At 48.6% G+C, this 27,096-nt stretch overlaps 1 protein-coding gene across 15 annotated transcripts in view; it reads right to left on the bottom strand.

The window, feature by feature from the left end:
- The window catches only part of LOC115085938 (zinc finger protein 566-like), a 158,625-nt gene that overhangs the window by 1,885 nt on the left and 129,644 nt on the right, over nucleotides 1-27,096 (bottom strand). For 12 of the 15 annotated variants that reach the window (XR_003854983.1, XR_003854987.1, XR_003854989.1 and 9 more), the window contains one exon: nucleotides 16,399-18,684. The exons of 1 other annotated variant lie outside the window; for it this stretch is intronic. The gene's annotated coding sequence lies outside the window, so the exon portion shown is untranslated. Of the gene's footprint in view, nucleotides 1-16,398; nucleotides 18,685-27,096 lie in introns of those variants that run through there. 2 more of the 15 variants (XR_003854990.1, XR_003854986.1) reach the window with 2 other exon arrangements.

Raw genomic sequence — 27,096 nt, 5'->3', positions numbered from 1 at the left:
TGGAATTGCAGCATCATTGAAATTAACATTATGATATATCTTAATTCAGCAAATAGCAGTTAAGCAAATTTCTTGTTTCTTTTGTTAAGTATCTGGGAAATACTACACAAGGTGTGGTGAGTGAACTGTTCTCCATCTGGGATTTAAAACCCTTTGTGTTCCTTTTCTTAAGGTGATAATGAAACCTGGGACAGACAGTTTTGTACTTTGGTAGAATTTATTTTATTTCCTTTCTATGCTCTTTATATAGGTAGTTCTGTAGGGTGCCTTGCACATAGATCCTGAAAATACTGTACTTAATAGATCATTTAGATCAGAGCTTTCCAAAGTGTGTGTCGCGACACTTTGGTGTGTCGCCTGAGGTGTGCCGGTGTGTCTCGCAAGCCCGGTGCACGTGACACACCGGCAAGTGGGAGCCAATGCGGCCGCCGGTGGAGCTCATCCCACTGGCGGCTGAGCAGCGAAGAATCGTTGTGCTGTGTGCCGCAGACACACAGCCGGAAGATCGGTAAGGCCGTGGTGAGTTCACTTCACCACGGCCCGAAGAAAAAGGGCACGTCTAAACGTGCAGGTGCTCCGCCTCCTTCCTGCCCACGCGGCCCCGGAAGAAAAATGTTGCCGGAGCCGCACGGGCAGGAAGGAGATGAAGCAGCCGCGTGCAGAAGAGGAGCCGCGTTGTTGCAGCGGGCGAGAAGAGCCCCGGTAGCAGGGCCCCCACCGCGGATCGGCCTGAGAAGATCAGGGCCGCTGCAGAGCCGATCCTGCAGCGACCCGTGAAGAGGAGGCCCAGAGGTAAGAGAGAGGCTGAGGGCCCGTAGAGTGCGTGTATTAGCTGAGTTGAGAGATTGGGTGCCTGTGAGTTGAGAGATTGGGTGTGGGAGTGAGGATCTCAATGTTTGCAGAGACAGCATGTGAGAGCCTGTGTGTGTGTGAGAGAGAGACAGCATGTGACAGTGAGAGCCTGTGCATGAGCAAGACAGCATGTGGGAGTGAGAGAGAGCCTGGGTGTGTGAGAGTCAGACAGTATGTGCAAGAGAGAGACTGTGTATGAATGATTGTATGAGAGAGAGAGCATGTGAGAGTGAGAGCCTGTGTGTGTGTGAGAGAGAGAGAAAGCATGTGAGAATGAGAACCTGACTGTATGTTTGAGGGAAGAAGATAGATGGAGAGAAAAGAAATAGAAAAAAAGACAATATGAAATGAATTGGCAAAAGAATAAGAAAGGGGAGGTGGAACAAAAAAGCCTGGGACCAACCAATTAGAAAACTAAGATCAGACAGCAAAGGTAAAAAAAAAAAAAGAAATAAATTACTTTTTACTGATTGGCACATGTAATCTTTGTTAATGTCAAGAGTAGCACTTTCTCTATGCGGATCTCACAATGTACGAGATCAACATGGAGGAACTGGAAACCCACAGGGCCTGCACAGAGGAGGCAGCAGAATGGGCTTCAGTGTCAATAGCAGCAATCAGCGCCTCCCCAATAGCCATGCGGCATCAGAGGAATGAGAGAGGCTCCGAGGTTGCTGGCAAAAGAAAGAGAGGGGGTCTGCCTTTAGTGTGTGCATGTGTATGAATGGGTGCCTGCCTGGGGGTGTATGTGTGTGAATGGATGGGTACCTGCCTGGGGGATGGTGAGGGAGTGGTGTGAAAATGAATGGGAGCCTGCCTGGGGGTCAGTTTTAGTGTGTGAGAATGATTGGGAACTTGCCTGGGTGTGTGTGTTTGTGTGTATGTGAGGGAGCCAGAGAGAGTGTGTATGAGAAAATCCAGGGGAGTAAGAGTTTGTGTGTGGGGTGTGTGGAGGGGGAGAGAGTGTCTTAGAGCCTGAGAGTGTGTCAGTGTCTGTGAGAGCGAGAGGTGATGGTGGGTATAAGAGCATGAATGTGTATGTATGTGACAGTGTATGTGTGAGAGAGAATGGACATGTGAGTCTGTGTGAGAGAGGATAACCTCTGGGAAATTGTAAAAAATGTATATGATTTTAATTAATAGAAATTCTATTTATCAGTAGTTTTAAAATATTCTTTTATTAGTATGGTTTTACTATTATAACTGATGCTTTATGTTTCTTGATTTTGTTTGTTTTATGAGGAATGGTGGTTCTGTTTTTCCATTGTTAATACACAGAGTCTGGCTTCTTGGAGTTTCCATTTCAGTTTTTGTCTAATTTGTGCTCCTTTATTTTGTATTCTGTATTTGGTGAGGGTCTGTCTCTGCTCTGTGTGTGTGACCATGATGAGAGATTCTGCTAGCATAGGGATTGCAGTATAGATTTTGAGTGTCTTTTTTGCGAGGTTTTATTTTAGTTCACAATGTGCCTGGCAGTGGAAGGTGTTTGTGCTGCTGTTACTGTGAGGTGACACCAGCATTTGAAAATATCTTTTAGTATGATGAGCTGTAAGGGAAACATCCAAGCTCCATTGTTTGGGGGAATTTCAGTGGATGCACAGAGTTACAGAACTGGAGGTGCAGGATTTATATTGACATTCTGTCCCTTCCTATAAATTCCAGATTTCACTCTCATAGCCATATAAAATTAGTTGAATGAGGCTATCAAATAATTTTATAGTATGAAACTGGCCAGCTTTTTAAAATTATGCAGAAGACCCTTTGGTCTTTTTTATTAACACCAAATATTCAAAAGCTGTGTTCATCCCATCAAGCTCATATATCTCATTAAAGAGGTAAATTGAATAACACAATAACTTTGTTTTATTATTGTTACTCATAAATTATAACAATAACATTAATCTTGGAATATTATATATTTTTAATATAAACGAAAGGTTTTCACAAGATATGTTGTGTCGTGAAACATTTTATTATGTATATATTTAAGGAAACATACATAAATTGTCGAAATACATTTCGTTCATTTAACCTTTAACCTCCGGTTTGCTTGTAGACTAATTACTGTGTCCTGAAATTATGTTTGTCTAAAAAGTGTGTCACCAACATGAAAAGTTTGGAAAGCTCTGGGAGAGAGGGTTTATTAAGTTGTAGGAAACCTCCTTCTCATTTTATAGCTGTTTTGTACAAAACCTTTCAGGCCACCCTAAGTGCAAAGACAACCACTCCTAACCCTATTAGGCTATGGAATGAGGATCTAAATTCGACATTGGAGAGCAAAGAATGGAAGTCTGTATGCAGAGCCTCACGTCGTATCACATGTTGTTACAAGAGATGCAATATAAACTATTGAATAGAATATATCGTACCCCAGCTTTTTATGCTATGTTTAGTAATGTTAGGGACACCTGTTGGAGGGATTGTGGTTCTTTGGGGACCTTTTATCACATGTGGATCCGGGTGGGGGAGATTATTTCAGTGATTTGTGGTCAGACATTGCGGGTGGACCCTGCACTATTTCTGTCTACTCGATGGGAGATGAGGGGACGCAGACAGCTGTTGGGGTTAATGTTACATGCGGCACATCTTACGGTAGCTCATCAATGGAAAGGATTCCCCAATATTACTCTTTGGGAAGTCAAGTTATTAGACATTGCACTTACAGAAAAGCTGACCCTCTCTTTCCAAAATCAAAGAGCGAAATATCAGGTGATCTGGGGGATCTATTGGAAGTGGAGGGAAGGGAGGTAATGATGATGTGTAGGGGGATTTCTAGGGGGCAAGAACAGTGGGGTTCCTAGGCACTGTAATAATTGTATTGTCGCATGTGAACTCTTGTGTGCTTTATAATTAGGCAATTCCACACATTGTATTGTTTGAAAACAATGTTTAAAATAAATTAGTTTAGAACCAGCACTTCTATTAAGAATGCTGTTCTTGGGGTTTGTTTATTTGGGATTTTTTTTATCCTTTACTACGATGTCTGGTTTTCTTTATTCTTTATTTCGGTTGGAATAGGAAGGTCCCAGGTGATCACAACAAAATTCATTCTTTACAATTGTATTAGAGTTGTGATGCCACTGTATTTGTGCTTTTGCCAATTCCTTTTTCCTTTTTTGTTGGTCTGGTTCTTAAAATTTTTTTATTTTTTCTTGTTTTGCAAATCCTGTTCCTTCTTTCTCCAAGTGTGGTGGTGGATCCTCACTCATTCTGCTCTCCAGAATGCTAGACCAAGCTTAAGGATGGAGACCAGTTTTGGCTATGGGGGTTCTGGATGCTGTTAACTCTGCTTGGAGGTTTATGATGGTATCTCTGTATGTGTAATCTACTTCTATAAGGCTCAGACCGCCTTCAGCCCTAGGAATGTACAATCTCGCCACACACTGGTTCTTATAAATTACCTGATGGGTATGGAGGCGTTTTCTTGTTCTTACATCTAACTCCCACCTACCCCACCTTCCATTCTTACTATATAGACTAATCCACTAATTAGGAAGTGGGATTACACAGAATGACTTGACACTGGTCTACAGGAAATAATTTAAATGAATTGTTAGTCATTTGTAAATCATAATACTTAAAAGTAAAGTTCAGGGAGAGATAAATTAATATAATAATGGATACTTCAGGTAATTATTTTTTATTGATTTGATCTAAGGCAATGGGATTCTTTATAGACTACACACCAGATAGGGACTAATAGATAAGATACTCTACTTCACATCTCCTAATTACAAAAAGCAAGCAAATAGGGTTACAGACAGGAAGTGTGCAGATGCTTGATGTCACAGAAAGGAAACCAGCTAATTATATATGTTCCTTATCACTCTGCTTTGCTGAGATGTTAATTATAACACCAATATTTTTACGTTTATATTCTCTGTTATTAAATGTTTTCATGTATGAAGTTGTTCAATGTACACTGGAGTGAAGGCTTCTCGCTATACTTCGGTATAAAAAAGAATCTAAATAAATAAATATATTTCCAGACCAGCTGAGGAAAAGGTAGGGACTTTGGGAAGTCTTTTGTCTCATTTCTTTCTACAAGTATGAAGGTCCTAAGAAGAGCACCGGCACCGGCTGGAAGCTCTTCAGTGCTTTTCCGATGGCCTCTTGGATCATGCGATCCAAATCCTCACAGAAGCCTGGTGCGCTTCAATGTCCATAGACCCCTTCATCTGTTCCACGGCGAAGTTTCTGGACAATCTCTGGCACCTGTCGGAGTCAGGCCTGAAAACTTCCTCTATCATGGTGCATGTCAGCGTGGTAGCCGTGTTTCATAAAGGCGTTGGGGATTTTCCTATTTTGACACAACCCTTAGTTATGAGAGGCTTGCTCCACTTAAAACCTCCACTGCGCCCTCCGGCCCCTGCTTGGGACCTCAACGTGATTTTGGGGCGGCTCATGGAACCTCTGTTTGAGCCTCTCCACTCCTGTGATCTCCGTTATCTCACTTGGAAAGTAGTTTTCCTTCTCTCTATCACGTCAGCTCGCAGAGTTAGTGAATTGCAGGCATTAGTCACTTATCCGCCGTACACTAAAATTCTGCACGACAGGGTAGTGCTCCGCACTCACCCTAAATTTTTACCGAAGGTAGTGTCAGAATTTCATATTAACCAATCCATTATCCTACCTACCTTTTTTCCCAGGCCCCATGCAAACCCAGGAGAACAGGCTCTGCATTCTTTGGACTGCAAACGTGCCCTCGCCTTCTACCTAGACCGCACGTCGACCCACAGGAAATCCACTCAATTGTTTGTTTTTTTCGATACCATCAAATTGGGAAATCCTGTAGGAAAGCAGGCCCTCTCCTCCTGGTTAGGGGACTGTCTTTCTTTTTGCTACCAACAAGCAGGCATTCCGCTGCAAGACCGTGTAAAAGCACACACTGTCAGGGCCATGGAGACATCAGTAGCGCACCTCCATTCGGTGCCGCTTGCTGATATTTGTAAGGCTGCCACCTGGAGTTCTCTCCATACTTTCACAGCCCACAGGCTGGCCCACAGGAACCAAATTTCCACCCCTGTTGTTGTGCCTGTTGCACGTCTTTGAATGCATTTGGTGCTTTGCTCGGGCATCCTCAGCTTGGTACTCACCCATATGTGAGGACTACCATCCTGCTTGTCCTGTGAGAAAGCAGAGTTGATTACCTGTAACCCCGCGGAGTTGGGTTCGTTTACGTTTTCTTATTTTATTTTTCACATGTACTTTTTACTGTAAGACGAGACTGAAGGGGGACCCCTGCTGCATGCAGAGTCAGTGCATTGCTGGGCATGCCCAGTAGGTTACAGTCAAAGTTCCAGAAACTTTGACAAAAGTGTTCCGTGATTGGGCTCCATCCTGATGATGTCACCCATATGTGAGGACTAACATCCTGCTGTCCTGATAGAACACCTGTTACAGGTAAGCAACACTGCTTTCTCTCCAGGACCCTCTCTCATACAGCCTGCTGTGCTCTGATGTGTCTCTCTCAGTCCCAGGGAGGAGGGGGTGGAGTGCATGTGGTCCCTGAGGGGCTGGGGGAGCTTGTCACTGCTGCAGAGGCTATCCCAGCATCCCTTGCTATTGTCCCTGCTGTCCTCTGATGTGTCTCTATCACTCCCAGGGAGGGAGTGTGTGTGCATGCTGTCACTGAGGGGCTGTGTGACCCCCTTACCTCCAGGCTTGCGTTCCTCACCACGACCTGCTCTGTTTCGCCCCGGGCTATGTTGGGGCCTTCCTGCGGCATCTTCTCCACGAGGGAAGTTGGGGTAGTCCCGTAGTCCTTCATGCCTTGCCTTGGCAACAGGTCGACTCATCGAGTAGCTGGTTGCTGATCCTGCTGTTCCTGTATTCCTGCCTAACTTTTCCATCTCCGTTCCTGCCCTCCTGCCTGTTCCAGCTCCGTTCCTGTGGTCCTGCCCTCCTGCCTGTTCCAGCTCCGTTCCTGTGTTCCTGCCTTCCTGTTCCAGCTCCGTTCCTGTGGTCCTGCCTGCCTGTTCCAGCTCCGTTCCTGTGTTCCTGCCTTCCTGTTCCAGCTCCGTTCCTGTGTTCCTGTCTGCTTGTCTGTTCCAGCTCCGTTCCTGTCCTCCTGCCTGTTCCAGCTCCATTCCTGTGTTCCTGCTCTCCTGCCTGTTCCAGCTCCGTTCCTGCCTGCATGCCTGTTCCAGCTCCGTTCCTGTGTTCCTACCTGCCTGTTCCAGCTCCGTTCCTGTGTTCCTGCCTTCCTGTTCCCGCTCCGTTCCTGTGTTCCTGTCTGTTTGCCTGTTCCAGCTCCGTTCCTGTCCTCCTGCCTGTTCCAGCTCCATTCCTGTGTTCCTGCCCTCCTGCCTGTTCCAGCTCCGTTCCTGCCTGCATGCCTGTTCCAGCTCTGTTCCTGTGTTCCTGCCTGTCTGTTCCAGCTCTGTTCCTGTCTTCCTGCCCTCTTGCCTCAGCTCCGTTCCTGTCTTCCTGCCCTCCTGCCTGTTCCAGCTCCATTCCTGTGTTCCTGCTCTCCTGCCTGTTCCAGCTCCGTTCCTGTGTTCCTGCCTGTATGCCTGTTCCAGCTCCGTTCCTGTGTTCCTGCCTGCCTGTTCCAGCTCTGTTCCTGTCTTCCTGCCCTCTTGCCTCAGCTCCGTTCCTGTCTTCCTGCCCTCCTGCCTGTTCCAGCTCCGCTCCTGCTTTCATGTTCCAGTTCCTGTTTGCTTGATCCTCTGGTTTTGACCTCGGCTTGGCTTCTGGTATTCTTCGTCTGCTGCCCATCCTGATTCCTGGTTTGTCTTCTGGTTTCGTCTGCTTCTGCCTGCCCTGACTACTGGCCTGCCACCTCGCCTCACACCTCAGCTGCCTGCCTAGACCCCTCGCTCGTCTCTGACCACTCCAGTCTTCAAGCTGCCTCAACTTGGACTGTCCTTTTGGATTTCTCTTTGCCAGGAGACCCTCGCCTAAGTCCTGCTGGCCCCGGCACCCAAGGGCTCAAGCTGCAGGGAACGTGGGCTGGTATAGGTGAAGGTCCAGTCTGGTCTCCTGGCTCCGTACCACCTCCCGGTTACGTGCATCACTGCAGGCTTCCCTTCAGTGAATCTTCCATACACACCGGCCCAAGGGTCCACGTGCACAACAGAGAGTGAGAGAGGAGGATGGGGGAAGAGACTGTGATGTGGAGGGGATGGAGCGGGAGGGAGGAAACTGGTGAGGATGAGCTGGGATTCAGAAAATTATTAATTGAGGGACTTTCAGTGCTTCCCTGGCTTTTGTTTTGACCATATGAGCCTGTCCCATATCTACATTACCTGCTCCTTTCTGGACAGTTACATGCAGGCTGATCAGTCATATTCACAACACACTCTGTTGTTTTTTTGATTCTTGGGATGAGAAGTGCGTAATTTGTGTTGATTTCAGCACCCCTAATCATTTTCAAAAGTTGGATCCAATAGCGAGATCCACCACCTTCGCACCAAGCAGGCAAGTTACCCCATGTCCATCAGTCACCCAGCTATCTCCATTCCTAATGATCAAATCATCAGCTACAGCGACCGTCCTAACCCGTTCCTCCGGGGGATGTTTCCTCAGTGTGAGGGGATAATAATGCATCACCCTGAGGGCAGCTCCTAGCTCCAGTATCGCCTCCTGGCTTATTAAGGTGAAGCTCTCTTTCCAGGTGACCTTTCTCTTTTCAGCAGCAGATAAAAAACACCATTATATCTGGATTTTAAAACTGAGGGTTCTGCGTGGGCTTAAACCACTCCTCAGTTCAGCTGTTTTTGCTCATTTGTCCAGGCTTTAATTATGCCCCTCCAGGATTACTGTAATGGTAATTATATTTCTTAATGCAAGGTCTCTAAACCCAACACTATGCAATTTGGCAGATCTGTTCTTGTGAATCACATATTTTATTTTGGGCATCTCACGCTTTCTTACCAGAATGGGTTTTCTTTTCTATTTGGGTCTTATCTATTGGTCTTATCTGTTTAATATTTATAGTTTTTATTTACATTTCTATATTTTAACAGCTATGATTTTTGTAATTTCTTTCTTTTAAATTTAGCTGTTTCTATCTTTTATGACTGAATGTAATTTCTTCACTGTATATTTATTTGTATTGTAAACCGCTGTGAAGGCTCGCTGAGACAACAGTATACAAATAATAATAAACCTTAAACCTTAATATGAGCTATTTGGGTCTTCCTGCCTACATGCTAAAAGTCCTTCAACATCTTCAAAATGCTACAACTCATCTTATTACTGGTACACACATTTGCAAGCATGTTACACCTGTTTTGGCTAAGTTACACTGGCTTCCAGTTCAATGGCGGGTGAAGTTTAAGATTGCTGTCATGGTGCACAATCTTCTTCAGCTCCACCCCTTTCCCTGGGCTAATGCATTACTGAAAATTTACACTCCTACTAGAAATTTACATTCTCTCACCCGGGGCCTGCTAGAAATTCTATCCCACAAACTGCAGGAGACTCAGGAGCTAAAAAATAAAAATCAGGTAGCATAGGGGCTAATTGTGTGGAGGTTTGATTGCTCTATGATGCACTTGAAGGTCTCCTCTATAAACCCCCTTAGGTCTGGGGTACGGAGATTGACAGAACCAGAAGTGACACGAGGAGGGCGACAGTGAGGATGGGTGATAAAGTTATGGGTAATGAAGGGGAAGGTAACAGAACCAGAAGTGACACGGGGAGGGTGACAGTGAGGATGGGTGATAAAGTTATGGGTAATGAAGGGGAAGAGGGAAGGTAACAGAAACCAGAAGTGACACGGGGAGGGTGACAGTGAGGATGGGTGATAAAGTTATGGGTAATGAAGGGGAAGAGGGAAGGTAACAGAACCAGAAGTGACACGGGGAGGGTGACAGTGAGGATGGTTGATAAAGTTATGGGTAATGAAGGGGAAGAGGGAAGGTAACAGAACCAGAAGTGACACGGGGAGGGTGACAGTGAGGATGGGTGATAAAGTTATGGGTAATGAAGGGGAAGAGGGAAGGTAACAGAACCAGAAGTGACACGAGGAGGGCGACAGTGAGGATGGGTGATAAAGTTATGGGTAATGAAGGGGATGAGGGAAGGTAACAGAACCAGAAGTGACACGGGGAGGGCGACAATGAGGATGGGTGATAAAGTTATGGGTAATGAAGGGGAAGGGGGAAGGTAACAGAACCAGAAGTGACACGGGGAGGGCGACAGTGAGGATGGGTGATAAAGTTATGGGTAATGAAGGAGAAGGGGGAAGGTAACAGAACCAGAAGTGACACGGGGAGGATGACAGTGAGGATGGGTGATAAAGTTATGGGTAATGAAGGGGAAGAGGGAAGGTAACAGAACCAGAAGTGACACGGGGAGGGCGACAGTGAGGATGGGTGATAACGTTATGGGTAATGAAGGGGAAGAGGGAAGGTAACAGAACCAGAAGTGACACGGGGAGGGTGACAGTGAGGATGGGTGATAAAGTTATGGGTAATGAAGGAGAAGGGGGAAGGTAACAGAACCAGAAGTGACACGGGGAGAGTGACAGTGAGGATGGGTGATAAAGTTATGGGTAATGAAGGAGAAGGGGGAAGGTAACAGAACCAGAAGTGACACGGGGAGGGTGACAGTGAGGATGGGTGATAAAGTTATGGGTAATGAAGGGGAAGAGGGAAGGTAACAGAACCAGAAGTGACACGGGGAGGGTGACAGTGAGGATGGGTGATAAAGTTATGGGTAATGAAGGAGAAGAGGGAAGGTAACAGAACCAGAAGTGACACGGGGAGAGTGACAGTGAGGATGGGTGATAAAGTTATGGGTAATGAAGGGAGAAGGGGGAAGGTAACAGAACCAGAAGTGACACGGGGAGGGTGACAGTGAGGATGGGTGATAACGTTATGGGTAATGAAGGGGAAGAGGGAAGGTAACAGAAGCAGAAGTAGTGATGGTGGGGAAGGGACAGAATGAGACTCAGAGGTATGATGGGGTGGAGGATTGAGAGAGAGTCAGAGGTGTGATTGGGAAGGGGCAGGAAGGGGTGAGTATTGGAGGGGTATAGGGAGGGTTATAAGTGAGATCCAGCACAGGTGATGGAGGAGGGAGTAGGGGAGAGAGAGAGACAAAGAGAGAACTGGAGGGGAAGGAGGGGGGGGGGTCAATTTAGAGGAAGAAAAGAGAGAATGGGTGAGGGCTGAGCCCCCATCATAATTATTGTGGAGGTTGGAGGTGCTGTGCTGGGGCTGCAGTGAGGGTCTCTGAGGACAAGTTGGAAAAATTGAGAGAATCTTCTGGATAACTGATAGAGAGACTTGTGGGGATAGGATGGGGGGATTTAGAGGGAGCCTGGTAGGGACAAGGTGGGGAATTGAGAGAAGGATGGGTGGGAACAGGATATGAGAGAGAGAGACTGGAAGGCACAGGGTGGGAGGATAGAGAGAGACTGAAAGGGATGGGGGCACTCATTGGTACCCCCTTTGCTGAGGCTCTGTGGTAAATTCTGATTCCACGACGCTTGGTGCGTGAAACGTTGGCCACGTCAGGTTTAGAACAAGTGGTCCTGGTGTGAGGCTCAAAGTGAGCAGATTTGCCCATAGGTAAGTGGAAATCCGGTTGGTGGGTGGGAGATTGCCAAGAGAGAGACACTCACAAGAGAATAAATCCGTATGATGCAGGGATGTGGAGAAGCTCTGGAAGCTTTATTTATAGGATATTATAAAATATTTTGGAAGTAAAACAATCCTCCAGGCCAGCGAGTCTTCACTATTGCAGAGATTTTTTCTTTAGTCTGACAGCAAATTACAGGACTGAGATGGGCTGGAGAGCTGCGTACATCTAGGAGTGCTGTAGACTGATTAGCACCAGCATCCAGAACCATCAGGTAACTAAGATCCCCCCTCAGGTTAATGTCTGACTGCGCCACGATTAATGAGAAAGTTCAGGTCCTGCTAACAAAGATCAGATTTCTGCTTTCCTCTCGCTGACACCATCACTGCATTGTGCTGTGAGCAGAGAGCCTGGGCTGTGCAGACCTGGAGTTACAGGTCAGGGAGAGGCTGAGCTCAGAGAGGAAAAGAGAGAAAAAATGCAGTACAGAGAGGATCAGCAGTAAAACCAATCCAGGAATGGGGAAATAATGTGAAGTGTAGGAAGTGCGTAATTAAGATGTCTGGTAGCAGAATCACACCCCCATCCTCTCTTTTCCTTATCCCTCTTCCAAAGCCCCTTTCACTCCTCACTTTCACTTGCTCTTCCCACCTGATCCCCCTTCCAAAGCCCTTTTCACCCCTTCACTCCCCTCTTTTACTTCTTCCCCCCCCTCTGATCCCCTCACTCACCCTGGCTCTTCCCCCCATAAGCTCCTTAGTCACTCAAATTATTTTCCCCTCCCAAACCCCTCACTCACCCTGGCTCCCTCCCCCTGTGAACCCCTCACTCTCCATGGTTTATTCACTCCTCCCAAACTCCTCACTCACCTTGATACACTCCCTCCTTCCCTCCACCCCACAAACCCTTCACTTACCCTGATTCACTCCCCGTTTCCCCTGGTTCACTCCCCCATTTCCCCTGGTTCACTCACTTCCCCTCCTCTCCAATCCCCAGTCAGTTTGTTCTCTTCCCTCCAGCCCACAATCTCAGGTTAACCCTCTACAAGAGCTCCCCATGCCCATGGACCCCCTCACTCAGAGGGTACTATTGGCAAACCAGGAAGAGGAAGAGGACAGTGACTCTGCAGCGTTCCTGATACATCCTCCCTCCTCCCTTACCACGTCAGAGCATCCTGCTTTGAACCTCGAGGATCAAACTGCACCATTCAGACCTCAGCGGGGGAGAAGGGAGGTTGTACTAGAGGATCTGCAGGGCCTTCATCCTCCTCCTCCTCCTGTTTGTCCAATACAGAGCCAGTGAGTGAGGAGATCCAGGGGAGGGGAGCGGGGAGATTGCGCTGTCCACTGTCATCAATATGTCTCTTTGGGAGCAGGCGGGCAGGCAGGTGGGTAAGAGAGGGTTAATGCACCATCCACTACAATCAATGTTTCTCTTCTGGGGTGGGCAGGTGAGGGTAAATGCGCTGTTTGACTGCCATCAATGTTTTGGTTCCTTGGCAAGGGCTGAATTTTGTGGCCCTTGCTACAGCCACACAATTATGGGAGTGTGGGGGCCCTAGCAGAGTGGATTGGGAAATTCTGACAGAGAAAAGGGTGAAAATGCGGAATACATTGACAGGGAGAGAGAGGTGCAGAGGTGGAGAATACGGAGAGAGAGAGAGGAGCCAGAGCTGGAGAGCACAGCATGAGAGAGAGGGGGGCAGAGCTGGAGAGCACAGCGTGAGAGAGAGAGAGGGGGCAGAGCTGGAGAGCACAGCGTGAGAGAGAGAGGGGGGCAGAGCTGGAGAGCACAGCGTGAGAGAGAGGGGGGCAGAGCTGGAGAGCACAGCACAAGAGAGAGAGGGGGGCAGAGCTGGAGAGCACAGCACGAGAGAGAGAGAGGGGGGCAGAGCTGGAGAGCACAGCGTGAGAGAGAGAGAGGGGCAGAGCTGGAGAGCACAGCGTGAGAGAGAGAGGGGGGCAGAGCTGGAGAGCACAGCGTGAGAGAGAGGGGCAGAGCTGGAGAGCACAGCATGAGAGAGAGAGGGGCAGAGCTGGAGAGCACAGCATGAGGGAGACAGGGGCAGAGCTGGAGAGCACAGCATGAGAGAGAGAGGGGCAGAGCTGGAGAGCACAGCGTGAGAGAGAGGGGCAGAGCTGGAGAGCACAGCGTGAGAGAGAGAGGGGCAGAGCTGCAGAGTGGAGAATGAGAGGGGAGGAGCTCAAGTTCTATACAGACAGAGCTGGAGACTACGAGGGAGGGGCGCAGTTCAGGTTGCAGGCCGGTGATGCAGGAATGGGGCATCTTTCCTCTTTATTATATTCAGATTATTTTAATTAATTTGTACTGATCTGAATTCAGTTGCTCCTCTCCCCTCCCCTCCCCATCAGCCTCACATGGTCTCTCCCCCCCTCTTGTGATGTTATGATGACAGGAGGTGACATAATAAAAGGCAAAGCTGCCAGGGTGTCTGTTAATGCAAAGGATGGCAGCAAGCAGGGAGCATTTCTGCTGATTGGGACTCTGGATATTATGAGACCAAAGGACCTGAAGCTTCTGGAAGTAAACCCCAAGCTAGAGGAGAAAGGGGAGGATTAATGCAGCGCAGACTCAACTCCACCTGGAACTGAACTACAAGCGAGAGGAGAAAGGGGAAGGAGCAATCACCAAACATGGAAATGAACTACAAGCGAGAGGAGAAAGGGGAAGGAGCAATCACCAATCATGGAAATGAACTACAAGCGAGAGGAGAAAGGGGAGAACTAATGCAGCGCAGAACTCAACTCCACCTGGAACTGAATATTTTAACAATTTCTCCCACCCCTCCTTCCAATGCTCCCTCTGCTCTCCCCTCGCCATATCTCCCTTCCTTATCTCCTGTTCTCCCCCTCCACTTTTCCTATCTTTTCTCCTTTGCTCTTTCCTCTCTGCCCACCTGCCTTGCCTTTGCTGTTCTCTATATTTCCTCCCCTTTCTCTGTCTTGTTTCTGCTTCCCCTTTCCCTTTCCCTCACTTCTCCTCTTAGCTGAGGACGGTCGCTGTTGCTGAGGGTCCCTGAGAGAGACAGAGCTCTGGGTTAATAGGGAGAGTTTGTAAAGCTAAGGAAGGGCAGCCAGTTGTACAGTCTGAGCTGATCTTATCAGCACCCTCACCCCTGACTGAGACAGGGGCAGCATTCAGCTCTGCAAAAACCTTCACTTAAAAACCAGTTGGAGTTACTGGGAAATTCCTTTTCTTCTTCCCCTGCTTGTAATGCAGTTTATTTAAAATCCTTTGGGTTCATTGTTCTACCTTCATAACAAGCTCTGGTTTATTAGCACTGTGGATCCTAGGTGAGTGAGTTTTTCAGTGATTCTTGTATTTTTTGGATGCACAGTCTTTAGTTTTCTGGGTACTGTGAAACCCCAGGTTTGGGGAGTCTCACTGTCCCCAGAAAACCCCACAAGAAGGAGCAGGTGGTGCATACAGTACTTGCCCCAGATCCAAGCGGAAACCCAGTTGCTGGGTGGGAGGTTGTCAGGAGAGAGGCACAAGTGCAGGAGCAGGCAAGGCCTCTGCAGTGCTTGCCGGGACCCTCAAGCGAGCAAGGGTTTAACCCCCAAGTGTCAGGGGAAGCAGCTCTTGCTCTACTTCTGCTATGAATGTTTTATTCCAGGGAGGTAAAGGAAGAGATGTGATGTGTGCTCTTCATTCCTGCCAGGATATTTAATTCTGGGTGGCTGGGGCAGAGCCAGAAGAAGCAGCAGCTCTGTTTCTCTGTGAACATTTAATTCTTGGGTGGGAGGCTGCAGGAAGGAGCCAAGGATGAGGCAGGAGCTCTTGTGCCACTCTCCAGTCCTTATGAATATTTAAATCAAGAATAAGGGGGAGGGATGAACCAAAGCTGTGGCAGCAGATCCTGCTCGCTCCTGTGGTGAACATTTGATTATGGGGGGGAGGGGGAGGAGTCAGAGGCACGGAGCAAAAGCTCCCACCATGAACCTCTGGTTTGGGGCTCTGGCAGCGGCTGCATGGGACTGAGCTGTGAGTCTCATCTGGGTCTGGATGTTTCCCAGCCTTGAACTAAATAATCAAAGTATGCAAGGTCTGGCCAATCCCATGTGAATTTTAACCTGGAGGTTTGCTGTGATAATGAATGCAAAAGTACACATCTAGTTTTGCTTTGTTTATTGCCCTCTCAAATACCCCTGCCTGCTTTAGGTGAGGGCAGGTTGTTATAGGAAAACTCTGCATATAGGTTTCTCCCTTCTCCGAACTCCAAACCAGAAATATTTGCAAAACTACATGGGGAAAAGCCCATGCCTTGCTGATATATGCTCCTACTTTTACTTGTGTAGAGGATGGACAATAATCAAACAGCCCATTTCTGTGGATAAAAGAGCGTTTTACCCCCGGAAATGGCTTTCATTATTGTCCTCCCTGTATATAATGGTGATGTGCGATCAGTCTTACACATTTTAAAGTCTGAACCTTTCTTTAACAGATCAAATAAAGAAATCCCAGCCATCAAGAAAAATACACCCCTTTCCCTCCCTCATTTGTAACCCCCTCCCCTCCCCTTCCCCCCTTCCCCTCCCTCCTCCCCTTCCCTCCCCCTTCCGTTCCGTCCCTCCCCTCCCTCCTCCCTTCCCTTCCCCCCTTCCCCTCCCTAACTCCCTTTCCTTCCCCTCCCCTCCCCCCTTCCCCCTTCCCTTCCCCCCCCTCCTTCCTCCCCTTATCCCTTCCCCCGCCTCCCTCCTTCCCTTCCCCTCCATTACTCCCTCCCTCCTTCCCTTCCCCCTTCCCTCCCCTTCCCTTCTCCCTTCCCTCCCCCTCCCCTCCCTTCCCCTCCCCTTCCCTCCCCTTCCCTTCCCCCCTTCCCCCCCTCCCTTCCCTCCCTTCCCCCTTCCCCCTTCCACCCCCCTCCCATCCTCCACTTAAACACCCTGTTCCCTTTCATCCCCTGATCCCACTACTCCCCTACCCCTACACCGCATCCCCCTCCCCTGACCCTTCCATCCATGACGCCCTTCCCTTCATCCTTTTCCCACCATCATCAACACCACCTCACAACCCCGGTAAGTTACAGCTACTCTCAGGAAAGCTACAGTCTGTCCCGTTCTGAAAAAATACCCAACATCTTCTCCCAAATATTCCTGAAAACTATTGTCCTATCTCAAGTTTGCCTGTCTTGTCCAAAATTATTGAAAAAGTAGTTCAAGGTCAACTCTGGGGCTTTCTAGAGAAGATGTTAGTGTTTCATGCTAAACACGCAGGTTGCAGGAAGTGCTTCAGCATGCAGACAGCACTCACTGTCCCTTGATGCAGCCCTATAGGATTTCCCTCTTCTTTGTCAGCCCTGGTTATGACTTTGTTACTAGTTTTAACAGGATGCATTCATTACGGCCATTTATTTATAGCAGGGAGTGCTGTTTATTTTATTCTTTGTACATTGCATTGATTTCCTGTTGTAAGATTTTGTGATTAATCAAGCTAATAAATCATAATCATAATTAAAAAGAAAACATGACAAAACAATCGAACAGGAAATCAGTAACAGTGAAATGAATAAAAATCACAATGTCCAGAACAGGAGAAGGGGACATGTGGTCTAAGATTGGGGAAGAGGGGTAAACTCGAGTCAGGGGAGGGGTGAGGTCAGGGGTCATGGTAAGGGAGGACTCTGGGGCTGGAGTAAGCTCTGGGGTCAGAGGAGGGGGTGACTTCTGGGGTCGGGGGAGAGGTGGGTATTTTTCTTAGATTAAGGGGCAGGCAGTGAGGGTAGATCCTCTGCAGCTGCTCAGGGTAAGTTTTCAGGAGGCCGCTCAGTGCTGAATTGGCGAAGCTAAATTTGGGAACATTTCCAGCCACCATGCTGTGATTGAAAACTCACTAAAATTTATCCAATAAACGTACTCAACTCTTGTGGACAACTCAGCAGCTCTTCTGAAAACTTGCCCCCTACTTTGTATACAGAAATGGACATAATTAACTTTGTGATAACCAAGATCAATGCTCACACATCTCCTTTCTTTCTCTTTCTGGTTCCGCTCGTCCCGCAACAAAAACAACCAACGTGGTAAGGAGCCTTTGCAAACATCACTTTGTGTCTGTAACACTTTTAAAGGTCCTCGGTCACTGGATTTGTCCGGCTGAGTTTGGAATTTAGCTGGACACAGTGGTAAAATTGTGGGCCAATGAATTGTTAACTTACCTGGATAAAAAAAAGTGATGTGCTGGGTGTGGGGCTTATGCTTAGCTGGGTAGCAGGGATATTGAGTGTTTCCCAGTTACACTGAGCCGGGGAAGTCTGGTAACAGTGGAAGCAGCCCTGAAGTGAGCTGGATAAACTGACTTCACTGTCTTTGGGTCTATCCAGCGGGAACTCGTACCCGGGTAAGTCCAGCTAACTTCCTGCTCTCGGCATGGACCTATTAGTTTATAAATATAAATGAAGAAACATTGTGTTGGTATTCAGGGATTGCACAATGCTAATCAGTGATTCCTCAGAGCACAGGGAACTGTCTGCCCTCTATAGTTACCCCAGTGAGCCATAGCAAATGGTTTAGTCCACTCACTACCCCTAAACTAGGGCCTCCTCTGAGAGAAGCTTAGACCTTAGAAAAGGGACCCAGAAAAGACAAAACAATAAATATAACAACTGAGGAATCACTAAATAGCAGTCAAATATTTATTTATTAGCACAATCTGTGGTCAGAAGACCTCCTCACTGATTCAGATGCTGGTTGGTTACTCCAGCTCTGCTGACACAAAAACCTGTTAGAGCTGTGTGAGACTTGGTGCAGGACCCTGCTGATACCCAGTACTAACTCACCTGTCACTACTCCTTCACAGAAACAGTGCTAATAAATGAATGTTATAATATATAAGAAAAGGATTTACAGTTAACTCAAAAGGCTTGGAAAACTGGAAACAGCAAAAAGGGAAAAAGATAAGGAACAGTAATTGCTGGTACTTAACAGTTTGTCTGCAGAGTGAAATGCTGCATCCTTCCCAGTCAGATAGGAGGGTCCTGTGCAACCTTTTCCTGTCACCCCACAGCTGTACTTCCCAGCTGAAACAGGTCTCTCTCTCTCTCTTTCTGCTAATTCCATCTCTCAATCTCTCAGCCCGTTCTGTCCCTCTGACAGATCCTCAGCAGCAGTGCAATGTCTGCTGAAACGAGCATCTCTCTCTGGGTGTTACAGTCTCTCTCTCTCAGAACTTAGCAGCAGGGTGAAGACATCGGTCCTGGGATTCATCTCCTCAGCTCCAGCTCCTGGTGCCAGTGGAACACTGCCCTCTTATACTGCCGCCTGCTGACCGGCTGAAGATCATCTGAATAAAAAACAAAGCATTCTCTCACTGTACCAGGCAAATGACAATTACATCTCCTACTCGTCACCAAGAATAATTTTCCAAGTGCATGGCTGGACTTTTGTGCTGTATCAGAGGGACATTTGAAATTCAAAAGCTAAGTTCATAATTGCTGACTCCGCCCCTCCAGCTCTGCCTCTGCTCACTGGCTGTAAAAGTCCAGTGGTTAGAGCAGTGGGCTGGAACCCAGGGTTCAAATCCCAGTGCCACCACTCCTTGTGGCCTCAGGTACAGATTGTGAACCCACTGGGGACAGGGAAATAACTAGAGTACCTGAATGTAATGCACTTTTAATGTCTGAAAGGTGGAATATAAATAAAATTAAGTTTAAAAAAAAACGGAGCCTCCTGATTGATTTTCAAAAGCTGATTTACCCCCATAACCTCTACAGTACTGGCACAATGGCCCTTGCTAGCACAACCCCCTACTTTGGATATTGACTTTTCAGCGCCCGCTTTCCGTGCTTTATATTGCATCCGCCCCAGGGAGAGATGCGGTGCTGACCAGAGAGGAACAACTGCTGCAGGGGAGGCAGGAAGAGGTGAGGGAGAGGGGTAAGGAGCTGGGGTCTGAGCTTGCTGCTGGGGAGGGCTGGGGGTAACTGAATGGCGCTGGCTTGGGGGCTGTGGGGTTAGGGAGCTTATGGGAGAAGGAAGGGAACAAGGGGAAGGATTGAGAGGGAGGGAGACTGCTGGGCACCCACATTTAATTCACATTGAGAGCCTGATTTACTAAGCTTTCCCCCCCTTAGACAGAAAGGAGAAATGGGCTTAGTAAATCAGGTCTTAAGGAGCTGTAGCTCACCTTGGATGTGAATCCCCCCAGCTTCTCACCATCAGCCGCTGCCCATAAAGTTAGAAGGAGCTGGGGGGATTCACATCCAAAATGTGCTTCAGTTACTTAAGGCCGGACTTACTAAGCCCATTTTCCATTCTGTGACGCGATTAAAGAGAATGTCCCGGTGTTATTCTGCAGAACAGGAGAAGGGGAAAAGGTGAAGTTCCCAGGCAGCGGGAGAGGTACTGAGCAATCTCACACTGACGGAGACAAGAGGCACGGAGAATGGTAAAGATCAGTAATTTGTAAAAGTAAAGGAAGTTCAGAGACGGAGGTTGCACTACAAAAGAACCATAAGACTGAGGAATGACAGAGTAAGGTCAAGAATGCAAACAAATAGAAAAAAGCAATCCAGCTCTACCCCCAAGAGGATCAAGACCTGAACCAGAGCTGCAGAGGTGAAGGATGCGGCCCATGCACCACTGATCTCCTCCCCCTACTCCTCTTCCTGCTGCCTGCCTGACCCAGTCCCAGATCTTCCTCAGTGATTATGCAGAAAGGGCCAGATATTGGTCGAGCAGACAGCACAAGAGTTGAAAATACCAGAGGAGACTCTAGCAAAATGCAGAGAGCGCAGGGGTTAATTTGCACAGAGTGGCAGTTACTACCCTTACCAGAATGCATAGAGGTAACCTGCATGGAGCAGCAGTTACTACCCTTACCAGAATGCATAGAGGTAACCCGCATGGAGCGGCAGTTACTACCCTTACCAGAATGCATAGAGGTAACCCGCATGGAGCGGCAGTTACTACCCTTACCAGAATGCATAGAGGTAACCTGCATGGAGCGGCAGTTACTACCCTTACCAGAATGCATAGAGGTAACCCGCATGGAGCGGCAGTTACTACCCTTACCAGAATGCATAGAGGTAACCTGCATGGAGTGGCAGTTACTACCCTTACCAGAATGCATAGAGGTAACCTGCATGGAGCAGCAGTTACTACCCTTACCAGAATGCATAGAGGTAACCCGCATGGAGCGGCAGTTACTACCCTTACCAGAATGCATAGAGGTAACCTGCATGGAGCGGCAGTTACTACCCTTACCAGAATGCATAGAGGTAACCTGCATGGAGCGGCAGTTACTACCCTTACCAGAATGCATAGAGGTAACCCGCATGGAGCGGCAGTTACTACCCTTACCAGAATGCATAGAGGTAACCTGCATGGAGCGGCAGTTACTACCCTTACCAGAATGCATAGAGGTAACCCGCATGGAGCGGCAGTTACTACCCTTACCAGAATGCATAGAGGTAACCCGCATGGAGCGGCAGTTACTACCCTTACCAGAATGCATAGAGGTAACCCGCATGGAGCGGCAGTTACTACCCTTACCAGAATGCATAGAGGTAACCCGCATGGAGCGGCAGTTACTACCCTTACCAGAATGCATAGAGGTAACCCGCATGGAGCGGCAGTTACTACCCTTACCAGAATGCATAGAGGTAACCCGCATGGAGCGGCAGTTACTACCCTTACCAGAATGCATAGAGGTAACCCGCATGGAGCGGCAGTTACTATCCTTACCAGAATGCATAGAGGTAACCCGCATGGAGCGGCAGTTACTATCCTTACCAGAATGCATAGAGGTAACCCGCATGGAGCGGCAGTTACTACCCTTACCAGAATGCATAGAGGTAACCCGCATGGAGCGGCAGTTACTACCCTTACCAGAATGCATAGAGGTAACCCGCATGGAGCGGCAGTTACTACCCTTACCAGAATGCATAGAGGTAACCCGCATGGAGCGGCAGTTACTACCCTTACCAGAATGCATAGAGGTAACCCGCATGGAGCGGCAGTTACTACCCTTACCAGAATGCATAGAGGTAACCTGCATGGAGCGGCAGTTACTACCCTTACCAGAATGCATAGAGGTAACCCGCATGGAGCGGCAGTTACTACCCTTACCAGAATGCATAGAGGTAACCCGCATGGAGCGGCAGTTACTACCCTTACCAGAATGCATAGAGGTAACCCGCATGGAGCGGCAGTTACTACCCTTACCAGAATGCATAGAGGTAACCCGCATGGAGCGGCAGTTACTACCCTTACCAGAATGCATAGAGGTAACCCGCATGGAGCGGCAGTTACTACCCTTACCAGAATGCATAGAGGTAACCCGCATGGAGTGGCAGTTACTACCCTTACCAGAATGCATAGAGGTAACCTGCATGGAGTGGCAGTTACTACCTTACCAGAATGCATAGAGGTAACCCGCATGGAGCGGCAGTTACTACCCTTACCAGAATGCATAGAGGTAACCCGCATGGAGCGGCAGTTACTATCCTTACCAGAATGCATAGAGGTAACCCGCATGGAGCGGCAGTTACTATCCCTTACCAGAATGCATAGAGGTAACCCGCATGGAGTGGCAGTTACTACCCTTACCAGAATGCATAGAGGTAACCTGCATGGAGTGGCAGTTACTACCCTTACCAGAATGCATAGAGGTAACCCGCATGGAGTGGCAGTTACTACCCTTACCAGAATGCATAGAGGTAACCCGCATGGAGCGGCAGTTACTATCCCTTACCAGAATGCATAGAGGTAACCCGCATGGAGTGGCAGTTACTATCCTTACCAGAATGCATAGAGGTAACCCGCATGGAGCGGCAGTTACTACCCTTACCAGAATGCATAGAGGTAACCCGCATGGAGCGGCAGTTACTACCCTTACCAGAATGCATAGAGGTAACCCGCATGGAGCGGCAGTTACTACCCTTACCAGAATGCATAGAGGTAACCCGCATGGAGCGGCAGTTACTACCCTTACCAGAATGCATAGAGGTAACCCGCATGGAGCGGCAGTTACTACCCTTACCAGAATGCATAGAGGTAACCCGCATGGAGCGGCAGTTACTACCCTTACCAGAATGCATAGAGGTAACCCGCATGGAGCGGCAGTTACTACCCTTACCAGAATGCATAGAGGTAACCCGCATGGAGTGGCAGTTACTACCCTTACCAGAATGCATAGAGGTAACCCGCATGGAGCGGCAGTTACTACCCTTACCAGAATGCATAGAGGTAACCCGCATGGAGCGGCAGTTACTACCCTTACCAGAATGCATAGAGGTAACCCGCATGGAGCGGCAGTTACTACCCTTACCAGAATGCATAGAGGTAACCCGCATGGAGCGGCAGTTACTACCCTTACCAGAATGCATAGAGGTAACCTGCATGGAGCGGCAGTTACTATCCTTACCAGAATGCATAGAGGTAACCTGCATGGAGCGGCAGTTACTATCCTTACCAGAATGCATAGAGGTAACCTGCATGGAGTGGCAGTTACTATCCTTTACCAGAATGCATAGAGGTAACCTGCATGGAGCGGCAGTTACTATCCCTTACCAGAATGCATAGAGGTAACCCGCATGGAGTGGCAGTTACTACCCTTCCCAGAATACATAGAGGTAACCCGCATGGAGTCGGCAGTTACTATCCCTTACCAGAATGCATAGAGGTAACCCGCATGGAGTGGCAGTTACTACCCTTACCAGAATGCATAGAGGTAACCCGCATGGAGCGGCAGTTACTACCCTTACCAGAATGCATAGAGGTAACCCGCATGGAGCGGCAGTTACTACCCTTACCAGAATGCATAGAGGTAACCCGCATGGAGCGGCAGTTACTACCCTTACCAGAATGCATAGAGGTAACCCGCATGGAGCGGCAGTTACTACCCTTACCAGAATGCATAGAGGTAACCCTGCATGGAGCGGCAGTTACTACCCTTACCAGAATGCATAGAGGTAACCCCGCATGGAGTGGCAGTTACTACCCTTACCAGAATGCATAGAGGTAACCTGCATGGAGCGGCAGTTACTATCCTTACCAGAATGCATAGAGGTAACCTGCATGGAGTGGCAGTTACTACCCTTACCAGAATGCATAGAGGTAACCCGCATGGAGTGGCAGTTACTATCCTTACCAGAATGCATAGAGGTAACCCTGCATGGAGTGGCAGTTACTACCCTTACCAGAATGCATAGAGGTAACCCGCATGGAGCGGCAGTTACTATCCTTACCAGAATGCATAGAGGTAACCCGCATGGAGTGGCAGTTACTACCCTTACCAGAATGCATAGAGGTAACCCGCATGGAGTGGCAGTTACTACCCTTACCAGAATGCATAGAGGTAACCTGCATGGAGCGGCAGTTACTACCCTTACCAGAATGCATAGAGGTAACCGCATGGAGCGGCAGTTACTACCCTTACCAGAATGCATAGAGGTAACCCGCATGGAGCGGCAGTTACTACCCTTACCAGAATGCATAGAGGTAACCCGCATGGAGCGGCAGTTACTACCCTTACCAGAATGCATAGAGGTAACCCGCATGGAGCGGCAGTTACTACCCTTACCAGAATGCATAGAGGTAACCCGCATGGAGCTGGCAGTTACTATCCTTACCAGAATGCATAAAGGTAACCCGCATGGAGCGGCAGTTACTACTCTTACCAGAATGCATAGAGGTAACCCGCATGGAGCGGCAGTTACTACCCTTACCAGAATGCATAGAGGTAACCCGCATGGAGAGGCAGTTACTACCCTTACCAGAATGCATAGAGGTAACCCGCATGGAGCGGCAGTTACTACCCTTACCAGAATGCATAGAGGTAACCCGCATGGAGCGGCAGTTACTATCCTTACCAGAATGCATAGAGGTAACCCGCATGGAGCGGCAGTTACTACCCTTACCAGAATGCATAGAGGTAACCCGCATGGAGCGGCAGTTACTACCCTTACCAGAATGCATAGAGGTAACCCGCATGGAGCGGCAGTTACTACCCTTACCAGAATGCATAGAGGTAACCCGCATGGAGCGGCAGTTACTACCCTTACCAGAATGCATAGAGGTAACCCGCATGGAGCGGCAGTTACTACCCTTACCAGAATGCATAGAGGTAACCCGCATGGAGCGGCAGTTACTACCCTTACCAGAATGCATAGAGGTAACCCGCATGGAGCGGCAGTTACTATCCTTACCAGAATGCATAAGAGGTAACCCGCATGGAGCGGCAGTTACTACCCTTACCAGAATGCATAGAGGTAACCCGCATGGAGCGGCAGTTACTACCCTTACCAGAATGCATAGAGGTAACCCGCATGGAGCGGCAGTTACTACCCTTACCAGAATGCATAGAGGTAACCCGCATGGAGCGGCAGTTACTACCCTTACCAGAATGCATAGAGGTAACCCGCATGGAGCGGCAGTTACTACCCTTACCAGAATGCATAGAGGTAACCCGCATGGAGCGGCAGTTACTACCCTTACCAGAATGCATAGAGGTAACCCGCATGGAGCGGCAGTTACTACCCTTACCAGAATGCATAGAGGTAACCCGCATGGAGCGGCAGTTACTACCCTTACCAGAATGCATAGAGGTAAACCGCATGGAGCGGCAGTTACTACCCTTACCAGAATGCATAGAGGTAACCCGCATGGAGCGGCAGTTACTACCCTTACCAGAATGCATAGAGGTAACCCGCATGGAGCGGCAGTTACTACCCTTACCAGAATGCATAGAGGTAACCCGCATGGAGCGGCAGTTACTATCCCTTACCAGAATGCATAGAGGTAACCCGCATGGAGCGGCACGGTACTACCCTTACCAGAATGCATAGAGGTAACCCGCATGGAGCGGCAGTTACTACCCTTACCAGAATGCATAGAGGTAACCCGCATGGAGCGGCAGTTACTACCCTTACCAGAATGCATAGAGGTAACCCGCATGGAGCGGCAGTTACTACCCTACCAGAATGCATAGAGGTAACCCGCATGAGCGGCAGTTACTACCCTTACCAGAATGCATAGAGGTAACCCGCATGGAGCGGCAGTTACTATCCCTTACCAGAATGCATAGAGGTAACCCGCATGGAGCGGCAGTTACTACTCCTTACCAGCAATGCATAGAGGTAACCCGCATGAGCGGCAGTTACTACCCTTACCAGAATGCATAGAGGTAACCCGCATGGAGCGGCAGTTACTACCCTTACCAGAATGCATAGAGGTAACCCGCATGGAGCGGCAGTTACTACCCTTACCAGAATGCATAGAGGTAACCCGCATGGAGCGGCAGTTACTATCCTTACCAGAATGCATAGAGGTAACCCGCATGGAGCGGCAGTTACTACCCTTACCAGAATGCATAGAGGTAACCCGCATGGAGCGGCAGTTACTATCCTTACCAGAATGCATAGAGGTAACCCGCATGGAGCGGCAGTTACTACCCTTACCAGAACGCATAGAGGTAACCCGCATGGAGCGGCAGTTACTACCCTTACCAGAACGCATAAAGGTAACCCGCATGGAGCGGCAGTTACTACCCTTACCAGAACGCATAGAGGTAACCCGCATGGAGCGGCAGTTACTACCCTTACCAGAACGCATAGAGGTAACCCGCATGGAGCGGCAGTTACTTCCCTTACCAGAATGCATAGAGGTAACCCGCATGGAGCGGCAGTTACTATCCTTACCAGAATGCATAGAGGTAACCCGCATGGAGCGGCAGTTACTACCCTTACCAGAATGCATAGAGGTAACCCGCATGGAGCGGCAGTTACTACCCTTACCAGAATGCATAGAGGTAACCCGCATGGAGCGGCAGTTACTACCCTTACCAGAATGCATAGAAGTAACCCGCATGGAGCGGCAGTTACTATCCTTACCAGAATGCATAGAGGTAACCCGCATGGAGCGGCAGTTACTACCCTTACCAGAATGCATTGAGGTAACCCGCATGGAGCGGCAGTTACTACCCTTACCAGAATGCATAGAGGTAACCCGCATGGAGCGGCAGTTACTACCCTTACCAGAATGCATAGAGGTAACCCGCATGGAGCGGCAGTTACTACCTTTTCCAGAATGCATAGAGGTAACCCGCATGGATTGGCAGTTACTATCCTTACCAGAATGCATAGAGGTAACCTGCATGGAGCGGCAGCTACTATCCTTACCAGAATGCATAGAGGTAACCCCCATGGAGCGGCAGTTACTACCCTTACCAGAATGCACAGAGGTAACCCGCATGGAGTGGCAATTACTACCCTTACCAAAATGCATAGAGGTAACCTGCATGGAGCGGCAGTTACTATCCTTACCAGACTGCAGAGGTAACCTACATGGAGCAGCAGTTACTACCCTTACCAGAATGCATAGAGGTAACCGGCATGGAGCGGCAGTTACTACCCTTACCAGAATGCATAGAGGTAACCCGCATGGAGCGGCAGTTACTACCCTTACCAGAATGCATAGAGGTAACCCGCATGGAGCGGCAGTTACTACCCTTACCAGAATGCATAGAGGTAACCCGCATGGAGCGGCAGTTACTATCCTTACCAGAATGCATAGAGGTAACCCGCATGGAGCGGCAGTTACTACCCTTACCATAATGCATAGAGGTAACCCGCATGGAGCGGCAGTTACTACCCTTACCAGAATGCATAGAGGTAACCCGCATGGAGCGGCAGTTACTACCCTTACCAGAATGCATAGAGGTAACCCGCATGGAGCGGCAGTTACTACCCTTACC

The sequence above is a fragment of the Rhinatrema bivittatum genome, chromosome 2 (assembly GCF_901001135.1).
Source record: "Rhinatrema bivittatum chromosome 2, aRhiBiv1.1, whole genome shotgun sequence".
NCBI lineage: Eukaryota > Metazoa > Chordata > Amphibia > Gymnophiona > Rhinatrematidae > Rhinatrema > Rhinatrema bivittatum.
This window is presented reverse-complemented; position numbering and strand designations above follow the sequence as displayed.